This window comes from Mastigoproctus giganteus, chromosome 12 (genome assembly GCF_048544385.1).
Source record: "Mastigoproctus giganteus isolate SK-2022 chromosome 12, ASM4854438v1, whole genome shotgun sequence".
Taxonomy (NCBI): domain Eukaryota; kingdom Metazoa; phylum Arthropoda; class Arachnida; order Uropygi; family Thelyphonidae; genus Mastigoproctus; species Mastigoproctus giganteus.
The window spans coordinates 23,683,874-23,699,507 of NC_143586.1; positions in this window are offsets into that span (position 1 = coordinate 23,683,874).

The window sequence follows — 15,634 nt, forward strand, 5'->3', positions numbered from 1 at the left end:
TCGTCAGGTGCAGAAATGATGAAGGAAACAACACCGACACAACGATCGAAACAAAAGGTGACAGAGGGACTTTATTCGAAAATGGCAACATAGCACTGGCTGCCATGATACAAATGCATCACTGCCAAAAATGGTACAAAGGGAAGAGGTGGTGTTCAGTAGGAGATATGGCCACCCTTAATGTCGATGCAGGCTTTGTACCGCCTGTCCATACTTAGAACAATGTTGTTGATAAGTTCTTGCGGTAACATCGTCCATTCGTCTGTCAGCGCCATTTTCGGCTGGTGAACATTTTCTGGTGGGTGTGGACGTGCCGCTAGGCGTCTTGTGAGAGCGTCCCATATGTGTTCGATGGGATTTAGATCGTGGAACGGGCAGGTCAATCCATATGAACAATGTCCTAACTTTCCAAAAGCATATCAACAGCTGCAGTGCGATGGGGTGTGGCGTTATCATCCATAAACTCGAACTCGGGGCCAATGGCACCTCGGAACAGTCGCACATGGGGAAGGATTACCTCAGTACACTAGCGTACACCAGTTACAGTACAATACTCTTGGTCTGATTCTCTCAACAACATTCTGAACAATATTTACCCAACTGATGACTTGGCACCGACACTGGAGCAACAAGAAATCATTGACAGGAACAGGGCATACATATCAGATACTAGTGAATCGCTCTTCACATCCCTGGAAATGAATTTGTCCCTGGATAAAACGAAGGAGGATAAAACCCCAGGCTTGGACTTGCTGGAAGTCGACGTTGTGAAAAAGTTCGCAGAACACTATCCTATAACTCTCTTAAGTTTATTTAATAGATGCCTTGCTGATGGAACATTTCCTGAATTCTGGAAAATTTCAACACTCATGTTAATCCTAAAACACCCGAAAAAACCACCTCAAGTACCGACTTCTTACAAACCAATAGTCCTGCTTTCTGTTTTGGCCAAACTCCAAGAACGTCTTTTGCTCTCCCGTCTCACCGACTACTACACAGAGCAACAAATATCATCTCCGCATAAATTTGGATTTAAAAAAAGGCTGCAGTACAGAAGTTGCAATCCGCAGATTAATCTCTCTAGCTACCCAGACAGAATCTAAATACTCTCTAGCCATAATGGTCGACTTTGCGGGGGCCTTCGATCGACTATGGTGGCCCAGCATATTTCAAAGACTTCAGCAGGCTGCGAGGCTGTCCTCAGGGCTCTGTTCTTGGGTGATTTCTTTGGTCCATTGTCTTGGACGAGTTTCTGGGGATGGATCTCAGCGAGGTCAATCCCCTGGCCTTTGCTGATGATCTCGTACTGGTTGTTCATTCGGGTACAAGAGCCACATTGGAAGCCAACTTTGCATTGGGAAAACTTCAAGACTGGGCTGCCATGCACAAATTAACAATCTCTAGTGAAAAAAACAAAGTCAATTCTTCTAAAAGGAAAGCTCCAAATCCGACAGACACCAGTGATGAAAATTAACAGCACCCCGATCCGTCTCTACACAGAAATCAAGTATCTGGGCCTGTATCTAGACGCCAATTTATCCTTCCACCTCCACTTAAAATACCTGTCAGCTAAAATCCGAAAATACACTGCAATGATAAGGCGGATTAGTAGAGCGGATTGGGGACCTAAAGAATAAAGCTTTATCATTAATATATAAGGCAGTATATGTCCCGATTGTGTGCTATGGAGACTCCATCTGGTGTGAAAAGGCAATCCTGGAAAGGAACAAGCGTAAGCTTGATTCCATTCAAAGATTTATGTTACTATCGGTTACCAGGGCGTACTGTACTGTCAGCACCCCTGCATTACAAGTCATTGCAGGATATTTACCTCTCTATCTGGAAGTTGTCAAGAGGGGTCTCTTCTAATGCCTGAAGAGGGGAATCCCAACGCAATTATTAAATCTGCAGTTGAATCATCAAATGACCCAAAACCTCTGCAAAGAAACATGGGACACAATGCCGAAAGGAACAATCACCAAAAGGTTTATTCCCTCAATAAGTCGGACTTCCCCAAAGCCTCCTTCATGGTACTCGCCTGGATTGCAAGTCACCTTCCTGCTTACAGGCCATGGACCGTTCCAGCAAAAATTAACAGCGATGGGAATAGAATATAACCCATATTGCCACTGTGGTGAAGAGGAGTCCTGGGAACACCTTATGTACGAGTGTCTCACTTACGACAACGCCAGACTTCAATTCCTCAGAGAGATTCAAGGAAACCCCACAATCAGGAGTGAACTTTACTTCAAGAAGAGGCCACATACCTAGCCTTAACACGCTACGCCCAGGCTTTTTTCAATTCTAGAAGAACAAGACTTGCGGAACTCAGGGCAGAACTGAATAAAGTGCCACCCCTGCGATCCCCGACTGGGGTAGGATAATGAAAGCACCCTGGGTGCAGGATTCACACAGCAGCACATGCTCCTGTGATTTTCAACTTCCTGCTCCATCCCCTACCTTAGAGTGGACTGCCTTCCCTATTGGTCCACTCCAACTATTGTTCCCCACATTCTGACCTCTTTTTCTTCTCTTACTCCTCCATATGCTCTCTTCAGAAAAGAAAAAAAAAAACTGTTATATTTTTATTTTATTTTATTTTTTTATAGCCTCAACTTTTTTCATTATTTTTTCCCTCTCTTTTCAGTTTTTTTTTTTATGGGCTCTGACAGGAAGCTCAGGCAACCCTGGCAGAGGCAGCCAGAGTATAATAGACAGCCGGGCTCACCTCCCAGTGGTTGTGGTGGCAAGGTAGGTCCCAATGGGGCCCCGCGGCCAAGCAGCCGGACACAACAGCAGAACAAAGCACAATACTACATTAACCAGACATTACACTTTTTTTCTGGCTGTGCAGTAGTCTGCATTTCATCACAGAGTACATATGGCGCAGAAGTGGGAAACCACTGGTGGCGCCTGAACCTAAATACTATACATGCTACACACATTTCTGGCATTTACAGAGTCCTGTATACTTCACAAGAGTACAGATCTGGCCACAGTAAACCGCGATGTCCTGTGCAGCTGGTTTGCAATGGATCCTGCTGTCTGGTGTCGGTCCCTCTTGGCCTGCAGGAGTATAAAGCGGTCATCATTGGGGGACGTTTTTCGTGGACGACCACCACTGGTCCTTCGAACAGCTGTACCTGTCGTTCTGAAGGCCGACCACGCACGTGAGACGATGCTATGAGCGATACCGAACTCTGCAGCCACACTCCTCGCACTTCGACCTTCCTCGAGCTTCCCAATTATCTGAAAATTGTTTCTGATCAGGTACATGCCTTCATGGCTGCAACCTATTCATCTGCCAATAATTTACTCCAACAAGATAAAGTGCCATGTCACAAAGCCATAATGGCAGGTACCAGTATACAACTGGTACCTGTGAATAAAAATGAATTCAGCCTATTGTGGTAGCCTTCACAGTCGAGGTGGAAGGAGCTGTTTAGAGTAACGATCTGCAACCGTCCAATTTGCAACAACTCTAAGAAGAAATCTTGTGTTACAGTGGACCAGCATTTCTTTCGCGCGATTTCAAAATCCCGTTCAGCCCCATGTCACGACGAATCCAAGCTATTCTGAAGGCTAAAAGGCACGCCTACTCATTATTAGTTAGGTATAAGTGGCCGCATTATATGCAGATAATTAACTGCCTAATAATAAGTTATTATTGTGTGTGTGTGTGTGTGTGTTTTCATTTGGTCCAAAGGTAGCTAAAGCCATGTAACAGTAGCAGTAGCAGTAGGGTTTTAGGAGCATCATCGACTAAGGCCATATTGCTCGTGTATATTGTCTCGAAATTGCACGTGTTCTGTGCTGGGTCAATTTTTTTGCTGGGCCGAAAAACTTGAGTTTCCAGGAGGACACCTTCTCCTGAGGGCAACTACCTCAGCCACATTGTGAAAAAAGCACATAAAAATTCCTCACGTCATCGACGGGACTTGAACTCAGGTCTTTTCCAACTGGTGTGGAGAGGACGGCGATTCTACTAACTTTGCCACCCCAAAGATGCTAAAGCCATAAGGTTCATTATATTGACTGTATTTGCGTGTATGCTATCAGTTTGGCTTGCTAGACGAAAATTCAGATCCAGATTTAGAGATAAAATCTATGCCATACCCATTTAAGACAAACTAGAGTGGAAAAAAAAAAAAAAAACAGAAAATTAAAATTTTTTTCTGTCGTAGTGGCATTAGAACAAAGCTTCTGAACTTGGGAACCGTAACCATTGTGCTAGCTGCGAGGACAATTACTAGCATTGAGGCATATGATGCAAGAAAGCAAGCATATACAGCCTCAGGCCAAAAAAAAAAACAAAAAAAAAAAAAAAACACCCTTCCCATTTAAACCCATCCGGTCATTCCAAATGTTTGTCTAGTTCAGCCTTAAATTTATTTAAGCTATGAACTTCCACAACAACAGATGGAAGTCTGTTCCAAAATTCAACCTCCCGCTAGCTAAAGACAAACTTCCGCACATCTCTTCTACAACTATCTTTCCTAAATTTGAATCTATTCCTCTCAGGTTCTTAATCTGAGCAAGCGGAAGTATCCAGTCAGCATTCAGCCTGCTCAAACCATTCAAAGCCTTATACACCTCAATCAGATCACACTGCAGGTGCCTAGTGTCCAGATACTGCAACTTGCAGAACTTAAGCCTTTCTTCGTAAGCGCACACCTTTGTTCCTCTCACCAATCTTGTTGACCTTCTCTGTACTCGTTCTAGCAACTCTACATCCTTCCTAAAATGAGGCTTCCAGACCTGTACGCAGTATTCAAGGTGTGGCCTGACCATTGCCTTTTACAAAGGGATAATCACCTCCTTGTCTCTGCGAGCAAATTTCCTATATATCATTGACAAACCTCTTTGACCTGCTCTGGCAGCCCTTTTGCACTGCTCAGAGAACTTCATATCTGACTGCACAATTACTCCCCCCCAGGTCTTTTTCATCCTTCACCTCCATACGTGTAGTACCACACAGTTGGTACGATTCTCTTGGGTAACTGCCACCCATATGCAGTACTTTGCATTTGTCAATGTTAAACTTCAGTTGCCACTTCTCAGCCCATCTGCCTAACTGTTTTAGATCCTGTTGCTGTAGCATACTGTCTTTATTGCTATTAACAACCCTGTCAACCTTTGTATCATCCGAAATCTTGGACATTAACCCTGATGTACCTTCATCGATATCATTGATAAATACACAAAACAATAATGGGCCCAGCACACAACCCTAGTGGACTCTACAAGTAACATTACTCCACACAGCAGTGTCCATTTATTACCACTCTCTGCCGTCTCCCACTGAACCATTCCTTTATCCATTGCAGCAACTTGCCCTTAATGCCATACTGCTCCAATTTATACAGCCGTCTTCCATGTGCAACAGTATCGAAAGCTTTCCTGAAATCCAAGTATAGAATATCAAAATTATTTCTTGCATCCATTTCCTTTGTGACCACATCGCAGTGTCCAATCAAGTTGGTCAGACAAGACTTCCCCTTAACAAACCCACGCTGTGTCTGAACTATTACTACAGTCTTGTCTAGGTGATCCTGTATCACCTCTTTAACCACTGACTCCATAGTTTTCCCCGGACACAAGTTAAACTAACAGGTCTATAATTATTTGTGTTACCGTTTGCACCCCCTTCGTGAATTGGAGATACATTTGAACAAATGCAGTCCATTGGGGACCTCCCTCTAAGGATGCTCCCATAATTATGGCTAAGGGTTTGCTTACTTCCCTTGCTGCCTCTTTCAATATAACGGAATAGATTCCATCTGCCCCAGGTGCATTTGCCAAAGGTGTCTCGTAATCTGCCTTTGCCTGCCTAACCTCCTCTGTGACTTGATTACAGACTAGCTTATATCTGCCTTAGGCTTCTGTGCCGCTCGATAATTTATATGCATCCAATGCAGTTTTCTTCTCTGTTACGAGACTCATTAATTCATTCGAAATACATTTAAGCCTTAACCTTGAACAGTATTTCTTAATCTTAATTGGTATGAAAAGCCTAGTAGCCTCCAAGATTAAGTCCCTGAAGGCTTTCCATTTAGAATTCACCGTTGGTTACATAATCTGTTGATCCCACTGCACAGAATATAAAAACTGTCCGAGATCACTGTAGTCACCTTTTCAAAAACAAAAAACCTTCCCTTTACCCTTGATGGTAGTTACATCTTTAAGAAAATCTCACATCAGTACACTGTGATCACTGTTACCTAGTGGTTCCTTTATCTGCAAATTCTTAATGCATGAATAATCACTGCTGATAATCAGATCAAGAGTATTACTCTCTCTGGTTGCCTCTCGAACATGTTACTAAAGAAAACAATCCTCCAATAAATCCACTCAAGTCTTGCTACGTGCGAGAGACTGACCCACAAGTTCCAGTCAATATCCGGAAAGTTAAAATCCCCCAGAATAAAACATTCTGAATTACTGGGCCACTCTATTTCTCTGCACAATTGCTCATTATGCTCATCGGGTTCGTTAGGCTATTAACACTCACCTACTCTCATTTTCTCTTTCCCAGTGCTTATGTTGCACGATCATCATAAGTCATTTTCAATCCACTGCAGGATGAAGGCCTCTCCAGCAACTTTCCATTTCTTTCTGTTTTGTGTAATGGACATCCATTTGCTACACAAACTCATGAATTTCATATGTCCATCTCCGTTGTTGTCTTCCAGGTTTTCTTCTAGCTCCTCTTGGATACCGTTCTGTTATTTTCTTAATACATCTGTCATCATGTCTTCGAGCTATGTGTCCTGTCCAGAACCATTTTTAGTTCTTTAGTATTGATAAGAATGTCATTTACATGAGTTTGCTGCCTAATCCATGTGTTTCTCTTCTTATCTAACAATCTGATTCCTAAAACGATTCATACCATTCTTCGCTGTGTAGTTTTCGGCTTCTCTTCCATTCTTTTAGTGAGTGCCCAGGTTTCACTTCCATAAGTCTTGGTGGGGAATATACATTGGTTCATTACTTTAAGTTTCAGACAAATTGGGATATTGCTCCTCAGTATGTGACTATATTTCCTGAATGCTATCCATCCAAAATTTATTATTCTCTTGACTTCCAGCCATTTATCATTACAAATGTTAAATTTGTTAAATTTTGTTTTTTGTTAAATTATAAATGTTAGATTTGTCCCAGGTAAGTATATGACTCCACCTTTTCAATTACTTCTCCTTCAATAATTATATCCCTTTCTGTGGCATACTTGTTCATTATTACTGTTGTTTTAGCCATATTCAACTTTAGTCCAAAATCCTTACTAACTGTGCATAACTGATTATGATTTTCCTCTAATTCTTTGGGATCTAGGTTTATGACCACCCTATCATCTGCAAATCGTAAATGGTTTAGGTACTCTCCATTCACATTGATTGCTTTCTGCGACCAGTCTAATCTTCTGAAAGCTTCTTCAAGGGCAGCAGTTAACAACTTCGGAGATATTGTGTCTCCTTGTCGAACTCCTTTCTCAATTTTAAATTTGCTACTGTCTTTGTTAGTCTAATAAAGGAGATAGCGTTCTCATATATTTTCTTCAAAATCATAATATATGGTGTATCTATGCCTTGTCTTTCCAGTGCCCGAAACATTGCCTTATGCTGGATGGAGTCAAATGCCTTTTCATAATCCACAAATGCCAGGAATAATGGTGTTTTATATTCATTTGCTTTTTCCATTAGCTGTGATATTACTTGAAGGTGTTCCATAGTTGAGAATCCTGGCCTAAAGCCAGCTTGCTCTTTCGGTTGATTCTCATCAAGTATTCTTTCTAATCTGTTAGTAATGACCCTTGTGAACAACTTGTAGATGTGGGATAACAAGCTAATTGCTCTATAATTTTCAATTTCTTATTTATCTCCTTTCTTATGCAGCAAAATTATAATTGCATTATTCCACTCCTTAGGCGTCACACCTTTTCTAATGCATTTTGTGAAGAGTCTTGCCAGTTTCTCTATCAGGTCTCTTCCTCCTAATTTTAATAACTCTACAGTAACTTCATCTTCTTCAGGGGCTTTCTGGTGCTTCATTTTCTTCAACACATGTTCTACCTCATCAGGAAGGATATCGGGTATGTGTTACTAATTTGTGATGCATCTTCCCTACTGCTGGCATCAATCACTCGCTCCATGTATAATTCTCTATAGTAGTCTTCTGCTATTTGAATTATGCCTTCTGTGCTATTTATAAGTACACCATCGCTATTCTTCAGTTTCAGTATCATTTGTCTTTCTTTATTACTGCTCATGGCTGCTGATTTGAATCCTTTGTTTTCCCTTAGTACTTGTTCTACTTTTCTTGTGTTAAACCTTCTTATGTCCTCTCTGGGTCTCTTTCTAATGGCTTTGCATAACAGTATACTAAATTTTATCCTTGTCAGTGTTTAACTTGCTCATCAATTGTCGTCTTCGGTTCATCATGACAAGTGTTTCTTGACTAATTTTTTTTTCTTTGGATTTCATTTTACCCATAGGTTTCTTGGGGTTTATTGCTTTCAGAAAGTTGTAGTATTGCTCGTCGATATCTTGGTCCTGAATACTCTGCAGAAGTTCAAACCTGTTCTTAAGTTCCTGTACATACTGCTTTTTCTCTTCTTCTGTTATCTCAAAGACCGTATTATTTTTACTCGAGTCAGTTTTTTCCTTTCTTTTCTTACATCGATATCAAGTTTGCATCTTACCATTCTGTGATCACTTCTAACATTTACCTTGTTCAGGACAATAACATCATTCACGATATACCTTCTGTTAGTGAGGATGAAGTCAATTTCATTAGTTGTTAATCCATTTAGGCTCTTCCATGTCTACTTTCTGTTCATCCTTTTCTTGAAAAAAGTGTTCATTACTGACAATTCTCGAGATTCTGCAAATTCCACAAGTTTTTCATTTCTTTCACCAATTCCAAAATTTCTTATAGTTCCCCTTTATGCACTGTTTTGTCTCTTTCCAACCTTAGCATTGAAGTCCCCCATAATGATAGTGTAGTGGGTTTTCTGCTCATCTAAAAGACTCTCAATATTATGTTACACCAAATAGATTCAACATTGCATTGTCCATCAATGTCAATTGGATGCGCTTCCTTAGATTTTATGTGTTTCTTAACTAACAGTATAACCCCTCCTACCTTCCTGTCCTGTCCTGTACACATTGTACTCCCCAAATTCCAATTCTGCACTGCTAATATCTGCATGACACCATGTCCCTGATATCCCAACAATATCTGCCTATGATGCCTTGATCAGCAATTCAAATTCATCAAATTTATCTACTATACTTTTAGCGTTGGTATACATGCAAGTACGCATGCATCTGTTCTTATTCTTAGTTATCCTAACACAGAACATGTATTAACTTGTTTCATGATGACTCCCAGCAGCTCTTGAAATCCCCAGCAACTTGCTTTCTAGGCTGCTGCTCATTAGACTAGAAGCAGTGCAAAAATCGCTTTCGTGTCTGCCTGCGGCTACTGTTAATCTTTTAGTCAGTGATTCCCCCCCCTCGGAAGCTGCCAGTTTTCCGACCCTCCTAACACTGCCTCAATAGCATCAGCAAATATTCTTGCACTCTTTCTATTTTAGTGTATCCCATCCCTGTAGATGGTCTCTCCTGATAGCAAGCAGAGACCACGCAGAAAAAAATTCCACTCCGTGAGCCTTGCACAATCTTTCCAGGGCCGAATTGATTGACAAGGCTCGAATCTGCCATAATTGCAGACACTTTCAAATTTAACCCTAACTCGCGACTCTTTTTCAGCATTGACCTGTACTTGTTAAGTAAATCTGCCGATCTCTTACTCTTAAGGTCATTAGTGCGAACGTGTCCAAAAATCCAAATTTATCTTGGATTTTTGCCCAATTTTTAAATTCAAATTATAATAGACGTTATTATTATTATTATTATTATTATTATTAGCCACATAAAGGAAGCCTGAGACTTATGCTGCACCAGCCAAAAAAAATTTCTGAGTTACCCAGAGAGAGAGAGAGAGAGAGAGCGAGAACGAGTCGAAAGTAGAAGGGAATCACCAAGAAAGAGAAGAATGATGATATCCAGCTCAGGACTCTCGGCGTGCCAAGCCCATACTCGCCAGATGTATTCTTTGACTCAGGCTATCAGCTGTATTGCGAATATCTCAGGAGACAGAAGTGATGGTAACATGGTTATAAATGTAAAAATATTGTACTTGCTGGATCAGAAGGTACGATATTTTCAGTTTAGTGAGATTTGTCATTCTGCATGTCGTCCACTGTAAACGTTTAGAGTCTGCGCTGGTAGTACAGTGGTATCGTCACCGTCCTCCCCACACCGGGTGGAAAAGGTCCGATTTGAATCCCATCGATGACGCGAGGAACTTTAGATAGCAAGGTACTCCCCCCCCCCAGCCTGGGGTTTTTTTCGTCTAGCAAACAGGCAAATCGACCAGGGAACACACGCAATTTACAGACAAAATAAGTATTGGTAGATGTAATCATTTACAGGGGAACCTAATATCATAATAATAATGTAAGCTTTTAAAGCAATATCAGAACGTATTCGGCCATCATAGAAAACAAGATATCATGGAACCTGTAGGGTTTCGGATTGAAGACGCCCAGTGTACACTACTGCTAAGTACATAGAGATTCAATCTCATAAGATATAATCCATATGCACGGCTGATTGTTAACTGTGGCACTGGTATATATCGGCTACCAGCATTTACAATGAAGGTGTAAACCATTCTTTTCTCTCACTGGACTCTATCAAGGTATATAGTCCAAACTTAGCATGCTAAAGAGTCTGATAAGTTGCTTTTATGAGATATAACCTTTTGGAATTGTGTGATTCTTGATTAAAAAAAAAAAAAAAAAAAACATGGCTCTTCCCGATACAATTGTAATTTTCAGGTGATCAAGTTAAATGCGTTCAATTTCCCGTACAAAATGGATATTACAACGAGTGGTTTAAGTATCAACATTCTGAAATTGGACTAGGTTTCTTAAAAAGAAAAAAGAAAAAGGAAAAAAAAAAAAAAGAAAAAAAAATCCACCAAGATGTTCGCGCATGCGCACAGAATACTACTTGGCGAATCGAGAGTCTTGGTAGGTGTGTTATTATTATTCACTTTTTCGTTGTCTCAGTAACGTTTTCTGTAGTGGTTGTATGCATATATATATTTTGGCTCCGTGTTATAATCTGACCCAGCTCTGGGAATCTGGAAAAATTTTGTATTCTTCAGATTATCTTTAAGTACCATTTGATGGATGCTGTTATCATAAGCCATCCGTATCGATACTGTTACGCAAAGAGACCGCTATGCGTTCTGTAGTCTGCCAGTTTATTAGTGAATGAGAATTTTTAGTTAATTAACCGGCATAAAAGTTTAAAAATTTCAGAGCTGCTTAATAATATTGTAATATTAGACAGCTACTGAGAAAAATAAAATAAATAAAAAGGTGAAATCTGTACAAAAATGACAGTTGGATTTTACTTCTCACAAACACCAACAATCTCTCCCCATGCACTCATTTGAAGTTAAATTAATTTTATTTTTTATTTGGCTGATGTTGTATAAGCTTGTTCCCTTCCATCATTTTGCTAATACTAACGCTGAAAATTCAGAACTCATTTGTAATGACACGTAATGAAAATGGCTCCATATAGATAAAGACGTTAGCTTGATATTTAGGTGACCCTAGCTTTTGACATTGAGGCAGAAAATTAAATCGTGTTCTTTTAGTTAACCATTCATTATTTTTGGTTTTATTCTTTACCATTAAGTGTATAGGCAATTAAATGACTATTGAAATTAAAAATATTTAAAAAAATATTATTTTTCCCCAATTCAAAAAACGGGGATCAAAGGGTGACATGAATAATTAGAGGCCTGTTAGTACAACTTCTGTTTCGTGGAAAATAATGGAGTCACCGGTTAAAGAAGTAATGTAGGATCATCTAAATTAACTAACCCACAGCATGGATTAGTTAAGGAGAAATCTTGTCTGACCAGTATGATTTGATACTATGATGTCACAAAGGAACTGGATGCAAAAAATAATTTTGATATCATATACAGTACTTGGATTTCAGGAAAGCTTTTCATACTGTTGCACATAAACGACTGCTGTAGAAATTGGAGTAATGTGCCATTAAGGGCAGGTTGCTGCTATGGATAAAGAGATGGTTGAGTGGGAGAAGACAGAGTGGTAATCAATGGACACTGCTCATCATGAACTAACGTTATTAGTGGAGTCCCTCAGGGGTCCATGTTGGGCCCATTGTTGTTTTCTATATTTAACAGTGATATGGATGAATGTATATTAGGCTTAATATCCAAGTTTGCAGATGATACAAAGGTTACTAGGTTTGTTAATGACAGTACTTAAACAGAATCTAGAAAAGTTAGGCAGATGGACAGATAGGCAGTTTAACATTAACAAATGCAAAGTACTGCATATAGGTAGCAGTAACCCCAGAGTAATAACTCTATGGTACTACGCTCAGGGTAGTGGAGAATGAAAAGGACCTGGGGGTAATTGTGCAGTTAGGTATGAAGTTGTGTGAGCAGTGCAAACAGGCTGCCAGGACAGCACACGGAGTTTTGTCAACGATATACTGGAATTTTGCTAGCAGTGATAAGGAATTGATTACTCGTTTTTTATATGCAATGGTCAGGCCACATCTTGAGTACTGCATACAGGTCTGGAGGCCTCATTTTAGGAAGGATGCAGAGCTACTGGAACAAGTATAGAGAAGGGCAGCGAGATCGGTGAGGGGAACAAAGGGTTGCTCTTACCAAGAAAGACTTCAGTTCCGCAAATTGCAGTGTCTGGAGACTCAGCACCTGCAAGATGATCTGATTGAGGTGTTCAAGGCTTTGAATGGTTTGGGCAAGCTCAATGCTGATGGGATTCTTCCTTTTTCTCATATTACACACTTGAGGGGACATAAATTCAAATCGACCCCAGGGGCACACCCGTGGTCCTGAGCTGGATATCATCATTCTCTTTCTTGGTGATTCCCCTCTATTGCTTTCTCTCTCTCTCTCAGGGTAACTTAGAAATTTTTTTTGTCTTGTGCAGCAACCTCAGGCTTCCTTGCACTATATAGGTTAATAATAATAAGTCAATTGCAGAAAAAATGTGTGGAAATTTGCCCTTAGCTACTGAGTGGTTGATTGCTGGAAGAAACTTCCATCTCTCATTGTGGAAGTTCATAGCTTAAATAAATTTAAGGAAATGTTGGACAAACTTTTGGAGGGAATGGGGTGAAGTGGGAAGTTTTTCATTTTGGCCGATACTGTAATCTTGCTTTCTTGCATCATATGCTGCTAATGCTAACCCCAAACATGAAAGGTATTAGAATTTTTAGTACTTAGTATGTGCATGCACAAAAATTGATCTTTGTTGCAATTAAACTTCAGTTATTGAAATTTCCTGAGTTGTATATAAATTTTCATCCAGAAAATCCATAAATCTAAGTAATTTTTAGATCTTTTGTTATTATTTTTTTTTTTGTATCATAGCAACTTAAAGCTATGAGGCATTAATATATTGTGCATATAAACTGCATGCACTATTTGCTTGCTTTCTTGTTTTGCTGGATGAAAAACTTAAGTTTTTGACAGGTGGTACAACCTTCAGCCAAGACCAAGTAACAATTCATGGAAGGATAGCATCCATAATTAATGTGCTTGAGCTCTTAGTGAATCAAGGATTTTGTATGCCAAATTACAGCTGAGGACAGCCAGCTGTCTGGTTTGATCCAGACATTCCAATATTTGAATTTATTTGAGCAGGGTCTGCTCTTAGGAATACCAAACTGGATTCTGTCATAGCATTTTAGGTACATCAGCAACTTAGGCCTTATTGTGCTGTATATAATATGTCTGTAAATTGCATGTGCTTTATGGTCAATTTAAGTTTTCTGGATGATAAACCTGAGTTTTGGATTGTGACTAATTTCAGTTTCTTCATAAAAATGGTGGTTGTGGTTGTAGTAGGACAGAGGTCACAACCTTTTTGAGCGAAGAGCCATTTTTGATCTAATTATAAAAAAGAGAGAATCCGAAGAGCCGCACTTCAGCTCAAGCAGAGGGGGAGGAGGAGTTTTCTAAGAAATGGAACAGAGTGGGAAGTGTTTTATAAAATATATATTGAAATATTATTTATCAATAATATTTCTAATTAATGTGACTTTTGCTGCTGAACTTCTTAAGTGAGTCTCTCAGCATCAGGGAAGTATGCTGTAATTTTCATCTTTAAGCATGCTGAGAGACTCGCATTGTTCAGATGGTTTTGTGATTTATTTTTAATATACTTCATGTTCAAAAATCCGCAGAAATTCGTCGAACCAAAAACTGAGAGAAGTCCAAATGCAAATATTTTCAAATTTATATACTTGTCCGGTAAGCTACAATACACATCAAACACAATTTGGTCTTGCTTTTTCAACTCATCTATTGGCATCCATTTATGTAGAATTGCAAGAGTAGCCTGTTGCCTCTTCAAATGCTCAATTTCAGTTTTAAGGCATGTTAGCCTTGCACTCCACGTGTCCTTGATTTTTAAGTCCTCTAACTCCATTTCAGACATTGCTTCATGTGGGCTAAAAGTTAGAGCCGCAGTTACATGCTCAAAGAGCCACATGCAGCTCACGAGCTGCAGGTTGCCAACCCCTGTAGTAGGGTTTTAGGAGCATCATCAACTAAGGCCATATTGCTCAGTGTATATTGTCTGTAAATTGCATGTGTTCTCTGGTTGATTTTCTGTTTGCTAGACAAAAACTGGAGTTTCCGGGAGAAAAAACAATGCTAACGTTACCTGAGCCATGTGAAAAAGGCCCATAAAAATTCCTCACATCATTTTCAGGACTTGAACTCTTTTCCAGCCAGTGTGGTGAGGATGGCGATTCTACCAACTGTGCTACCCACGAGGGTAACTGGATTCCCAAAGGCCACAACAAATGCTATGTCCAGTTCTGGATTCAAGCTCCAAGAATAGTCCATAAAGTTACTTGCCATTTCCCTTGGCCAGGTTGGATATTGAATCTCTTAGATCTTCAGTGAGTAAGTTAAATTCCTCTCACTGGCTACTACTACTACTGTTAAAATGCTAAATGATGATTTACACCACCCTACAAAAAGTATCAGCCATTTAACACTTAAGCTGCTGCCTAGCAAAAATAACTGCTATTGCCAATCATTTTGACTGCTATGCATAAAATAGCCTTTTGTTTTTCCAGCATTTTATTATAAACATTGATATACAGTAACTGGCAACTATATAGTGTTGTGCTCATGGTAATACACATAAAAGTAATGTTTCTGGTAGCAAAATTTTTGAACACAAAATTTTTTGTCTAGGAAATAAACTAAACTTGATAAACTGAAACAAAGAATTTGTAAGGAACTGTTAAAACAATTGTTTGAACAGTTCTTTACAATTTCCACATACATACATACATACATTTTACACCCAGTGCATATTTCTGTAGTTTTCTTTGCTTTACATCCTAACTTGGCATTGATACCTTTTGAGAGGTTTGGCATGGATGCTATTTTTAGGCTTGAGCTGCTGCTTTCTGTGAATCTATATATTCTTTTCGGTGTTCAGCTAGATTCAACATAAAATCTCTTC